At 49.6% G+C, this 6,560-nt stretch overlaps 1 pseudogene across 1 annotated transcript; it reads right to left on the reverse strand.

Annotated features, from left to right (window-relative positions):
- Positions 1 to 289: 289 nt before the first annotated feature.
- Positions 290 to 775, reverse strand: LOC308343682 (galectin-related protein-like; annotated as a pseudogene). The gene has a single exon. The product of its transcript is annotated as a galectin-related protein-like (transcript).
- Positions 776 to 6,560: the final 5,785 nt, after the last annotated feature.

A 6,560-nucleotide genomic window follows, 5' to 3' on the forward strand; every position in this document is an offset into this window, starting at 1 on the left:
GATAAGGTTTTTTTTTTTCTTTTCAGGTTAGTCTGAATAAAATCCAGCATAAATGTATTACTTTGTTCTGTTAGTAATGGCTTGGTGTCTTTGTTCTGACAGCTTCCTAAAGGCAAACCACAGTTTGAAGTTGTCATTTTGGGCTTAAACTGCAAAAGAAAGAAGAGACAGTGAAACTTGCTTTTTGTTTTTATTTTCGAGTCTCCAGATCTTGCAAAACCACTTTCTCCAGACTGACGGGGAGCTGTAGCAGCTGATCCAATTTGAAACAGACATGGTTAAAATGGTATCAGCCAAGCTTAGTGATCTGGGGGTCCCCGCTTATCTTCATGGTATCAACTGCTGATAACGTTTAAAGGAGGTAGTAAAAATTAAAAAAGTTGGTGTCCATCTACAGACACTCTGAAATATAAGTGCTCACAAAGGATTTCCACCCTGAATGACTGGTCCGGGATGAATGGAAAGTAAGGGACGGCTGACTGTTCCTGAGATACACAAGAATTTTTGTATTTTGAACACAGCTTTGCGTCCAATCGACACATTGGCAGGAGGGTCTTCAGAGTCACCAGAGGTCAGTCTGATGGCAAAGCTCTCCAGCTTGAGGTCTACAATGCCCACCACCAACACCTTCTTGGCTGGTCTCGTGCCCCTTTAATGTGCCCACAAAATGGAACTATCAGTCATGGGAAGTACCACAATCTCTTACTGGAGAGCCCAAGGAGTTGTTTAAATGCCCATCATCTAGTTTTACTACTACATCGCGGTGGGCCACAGATCAGGCCAGCCTCTTGCACTGGGACACTTGGCGGAGAAGAGAGGGAGGGCAGCCCAGAGGAGGCAGGAGACGTGGGACAAGGAGCATGGGCAGGCGGGGATCCAAGGCAGTCCTGAGCAGGGCTGGGGAGAATTCAGACACTTGGTACAGCGTTTGGTAGAAGGCGGCCCTCTAATTTTAGATATCCAGATAGATCTATCTATCTATCATTGGGGTATCACATTGTGATTTTAGTTTGCATTTCAGGAGGAGTTCTTTGAATTTAGGGTTTCACAAACATAACAAGAAAGCTAAGTTGAGAATTATTCTGCCCAGTTGCTCTAAGAATAAACAGAAATACTTAAGAAGCATAAATAATGAATGAGCTCTAATAACTATTCTGAATCTTTCCTCTTTAAGCACTGGCTCCCATAGGAAGCTAGCTGAGGCCTAAGAGGAATAAATCTACTTGGTCATGGGAAGCTCTGTTTTCCCTTTGCTCCAGGGGCCCTGTTCTAATTTTCTGTGCTCTGAGAATTTCTCCAGCCTCCGAAGGAGTCAGAAGGAACCTGCTGCCACACCCAGGTTTTTATGATTACAAACAGAATTTGAGCATTTTGCTCAATGTTTAGGATTAAGGACAATTATCACGAACTAACTTTTTTTCACTTTAGGCAATAGCTCGTAACCTCGTTCGGGTCTTGGCTTCTTTTGAGCGCCAGAGAGAAAGTCAGGAGACAAGAAAGTAAGGAGGGATGCCTGGATCCAGCTCTAGTTAATGCTGTTGGATAGATACGTGCAATGCTGGAAGACAGGGAGAGGTTTTCCCTTTCAGTTATCCTATTCAAAATGTGAGTGGCAGGGATTGCCACGGGTGGTGGAAAGAAACGCTGGAAAACAGAGTAGGGGTCTGGGGATCAAAGTCCTGTGGACCTGCTGTCTGCCCTAGAGCTTTCGGTGATTCAAGTCGCTAAATCCTGTCTCCTGTTTGAGGCAGTGTGGGTTGAGCCTTGGCACCAGCAGTTGAATTCACCCTAGCAGGTCTGAGGGGTGAGCTGTGGAGCACAGTACGCCTTCTTCCTCCGAGGGAGAGCCAGCTTGCACCTATGCGGTTCCCTCCACGCACACCTGCTGCTACCACCTCTGGCCCTGCCCCTTTGGTGGTATTGGGAGGAGGAGCTTCCGGGGCCTGGGACACCTTCCCAGCACAGTAGAGCCCAGGGTAATGGATGACCAGTCCGGGAGTCAGGTGTCCCACGAGACTGTCCATGCCTGGGCCACCCATCGGCTTGGGGGGAGGCTGGCAACGTGAGTGACTCTGCCTCCGAGGCACGTGCCCCGTCAGCTGTCAGCATGGGCCCCTGACCCCAGCTTTGCGGCCCACACAGCAGCAGGAGGGTGCAGGCCCTCTCTGGGGCACCAGGCCTGCTCCCAGGAGGTTGAGGACCCGCCCGGCTCTTCTCTGACTCGGCAGGCGGGGCCCCAGGATAGGGCGATACTTTCACACCCCGACTTCGCCCCCTTCCTCAGCCCTGAGCTTTCCTCCAGCCTGGGCAGCGGAAGGACGCCGGGGGCGGACTTGGCACGCAGGCAGGCCTCCGTGGACGGGATTCGACAGTACTCACTATCACTTCTCACTGCTCCAACTGGAGCGCCAGGTTGCACGGGCCCAAACCCAGGCTCACCACCTTTCAGAGCCAAGGTCCCAACCCTGCCGGAGCCCTTGGGCAGCCGCCGCCTTTCCTCAGGTCTTTCGGTGTCCCCAAGGGCAGGGGTGTGGCTGGGCGCCCCGCCACGGTGTGCTCCGCAGGGGTGCTGCTTCCTTCTGAGCCTTGATTCTGCGGCTGGGCTGGGCGGGCCCTGACGCCTCTGGCCAGGCTGCACACGCCCATGCCCGTGGCACACGCCTCTGCTGCAGTCCGACAGCCGGCCTCAGGCCACAGCTGCCCCTGCCTCCCGGGGTAGCCCGCTGGGCACCGGCCTTGGCCCAGCGCGGATGCATTACTCTGACCGCTGATGGGAAGAGCCTCTCCTGCGGCTGCTGTCTTCCTGTGGGTGAGCGCTTGCTGGGCTCCAAACGGAAGTTTTGTAGATCGTCCATTGTCCACTGTCCAAGAAGTCCACTGTCCAAAAAGACGACTTTTTTTTTTTTTTGTCTTGCTGTAGCTCCCTGAGACCAGGAGGACTGAACTGGGGTGTATTCAAGTATCCGGGGTCATGAATACTGCACCCTGAGCCACTACCAACCTTTGGGGGTCATTTCTGGCCTGGTTTGCTCTTCCAGTCTTTTTCTCCATAATGGGAAATTCTCTCTGAGGCGGCCTATTTCCTCGGCACATTTTAGCATTTGTCGGACATTGTGCCCCGGCTGAAATTGTCCGCAGATGTTTAAGCCTCTACCTTAGTAAACAATGATAATATAAAAATACATATTTTTGTATGTGCTTTTACATATATGGCTGTACATATACACATACACACGTGCACACACAGATACACAGATGTGTGAGTCAGGATTCTTCAGAAGAACAGAACCAATGGTGTTATATATCCACGTATGGTACATACACACCCTCCCCATATACAGCATACTGTGTACCATACATGTACACTATATACTATTCTATACTGTATTATGGCATTTGTATACTATACATACTGTGTATGTGTATATGTATGTGTGTGTGTATATATATATAGACAGAGATTTATTATAAAAAATTGGCTCCTTTGATTATGGATGCTGAGAAGCCCCATGCAAACTGGAGAGACAGCAGGTTGTGTAGTTTCAGTCCATGTCTGAAGGCTTGAGAACCCGGAGCATCAATGGTGTAAGTCCCAGTCTCAGGCAGGAGAAGACAGATGTCCCAGCTCAACAGACTGAGTGTGAATTCTTCCTTCTTTTTGTTCTATTTAGGCCCTCCTTGGATGGGATGAGGCCCATCCACATTGGGGAGGGCAATCCGCTTTACGCAGCCTGTGGGCTGAAATGCTAATCTCATCCTCCCGGACATACCCAGAGTAATGTTTAACCAAATTTCTGAGTGCTGGTGGCCCAGTCAAGTTGACACATAAAAATTAACCATTACAAGCCTCTCATCCTTCATGTTAAATAGATCTTTTTGTAGGAGAGACGTCAGATGACTCTTGATCTATGTATGTCTTTTAGCTCTGGACCAGTCAGCAACTGTGCTGTACTTTCCAGATGTAAATGTAGGGGCTTTAACATTAGGGAGTTGGGATCATGCTATCCATTCAATTTTTTTCATCCTTTTTTCTTTCTGAACTCATTTAATTTATTTCTCACAACTCATGACCTCACCAAATATGGTTTTCATTTAAATTACAAATTACTTTTCATTAAAATTAGAGAGCATATAACTTTCCACTCTAAATATAAAAACCTGTCATTACACACAGGACTATAAGGAACACAGACATCCAGAGTGTTCAATTATCTTTCTTGCTAACCTTCTCAATTACTGCTTAATTGTTCATGGTTTGCACAAAGCTAGAGTGGATTAAATCATCCCGTCCATCAGAAAGCGAATGCTCTCAATACCTTTCTGGGCCTTTAATTAAATATGTCAACACACACACATGTTGCCTCAGTTCTAATCATCCTAGGAAAAGTAATACAAATAGTAATGGCAATTATTACATGCCAAGGCACTGTTCTAAGCACTTTGCATATACATCAACTCACTTAATCTTTACAACAGCCCATCTGATGCCCATTTCATGGGTGAGGAAGCAAAGCCCAGAGTAGTAACTCGCCCGAGGTCACTGGTTAATATGGACTTCACCTTGGCTACTGTCTGCTAATTCTAAGGGAGGGCTTCCCATACCTAGCATCTGTTTACTTCTGCATCTTTACTCTCTGCAAGAACAGAAAAAGAAAGAACATAGCTGCAAATATGCTACATAACCTGGTGCATGTTTTTCAGTCACAATCTGTCTTTCTCTGTCAAGTTTTCCTTCTGAGAAACTCCTGAGCCCACTTCAGGAGTGACCCCATATAACGCTTTGTCACTCGGTGTCCTCTGGTGCAAGGATGTCCTGGGGCCTTGTCACTCCCTGAGGCTGGGAACCAAACCTTGGTGAGTGAGCTCCTTGGGATGACACAGAGGCACATCCTTGGGGACCCTCAGTCTGGAAGAGGGCACAGTTGGGGGCCACTGGGAAGGCAGCTGGGAGGATTCCTGAATGGGAAGGATGTGATCTGTTTGCATGTTGGGCTTTTGGTTGCAGTGATTAATCATGAAGGGAGAGCACGGATCCCTGTAGATATTAAGAACCATGAGGCTGATGCTGGGCTGGGTATGTCTTTGGGTGGGCACTAGTGGTGGTGGGGCCACTGATGCTTGGTTTCTCTTGCCCTGAAAGGCCAGGACCTGTCCTTCTGCATGGGCCCCTGGCTATACACTCCCTTTCCCCCACTCTGAGCAAGGTCCTGCCTGGAATGGACACTGTCTTTGGGTTCTTGACATCTGGCAAAGGATACCAGTAAGGGCATACCCACAACACAGAGCTGGGAGTGGAGAGGACAATGTGGGAAGCCAGTACAGATTGGGGACAGAAACACTCACACTGGGGAAATCAGCAGAGAGGCGCCATTTGAATTGGGTCTTGAAGGTTAGATGTGGCAAGCAGAGGGAGGGCCCTGGGGTGGGAAATCACAAGAGTGTGGGCTCAGTAAGGCTGAAGAAAGGAGAACAGTGGGCAGAGGGAGAGGCTAGACAGGCATGTCTGGGCAGCCTGAGGAGGCCTTACCTGTTGGACTACCCATTTCTATAGGACCAAGAGCCCCACAGCTCAGGGCTAAGTGATGGTCTGGGCAGGGGCTGAACAACTGAGCTGTCCCCCCCACCCCACCCCAGGCACTGCCCAGCAGTCTCTGCTAGGGGCCTATTTCCCGTGTTGTCTCTTGAATTTATGCATTAGGTGGTCAGAGGACGAGGGATGTCTAATGGTGTAAGGGACCTGGGCCGGGGTGGGGGAAGAGACCTTAGATTGTGGGCAAGAGGAAATTGGTGAAGAAAGACAAAACACATGGGCCAGTGTCTTTTGGGAGAAGGTGAGCAGCTAAAAGGGATGACCATGCTGGAAAGCAGGGCATCGTCCTAAACTCCTCCCTTCTTTCATCCCCCAATCTGTCAGTCATTCTTCCAGTCGTTTCTACCTCTTGCCAACAAGGTAGTGCAGCTTCAGCTCCACTAAATTCTCTGTAGTTTTTGAGAACATTCCCATGCTTTGCATTGTGTTGGTCTGTGAACACTTGTTTCCCGCCGTCTGCAAAATCCCCTCCCACCTTATCATCTTGGTAAACTCCTACCCAGCACCACTTTATGAGCAGGAGAGATGGCTCCATGCTTTGATGGCACCCTGCACAGGCTTGCACAGAAACAGCTCTCAGATGGTCCCGCCACCGTCTGTGTGGCTGCTTGGAGATGTTCCTGTCAGCTCTTCAAGAAAACACTCACTGCCCCGCTGCCAAGAGCATGGTGAGCTGACAGCTTCAGCTGTAGCCTCCTTCAGAATCAACCTGGCTTCAGCTGAGACCACATTCTTTTCAGGTGGTGTTACAAGGCCGGCCATTTTGGCGCTAAGGCTAGTCTTCTCGAATGGGCAAGCCTGGGCTCCAGAGCTCCCCGCCGGGCAGGCTGAGACCCGAGCAGGTCTGCGCTGTAGCTGGGAGTTCTCGCCACCCTCTCTGGCGTCTGCTGCCTTCTTCTCATAAGTCCTCTGCCCCAGTGAGACGCTGGCACTGCTAGTTCCAACTCAGCATCTGTTTCCAGGGAGGGTC

The sequence above is a fragment of the Martes martes genome (assembly GCF_963455335.1).
Source record: "Martes martes genome assembly, chromosome: 1".
Lineage (NCBI taxonomy): Eukaryota > Metazoa > Chordata > Mammalia > Carnivora > Mustelidae > Martes > Martes martes.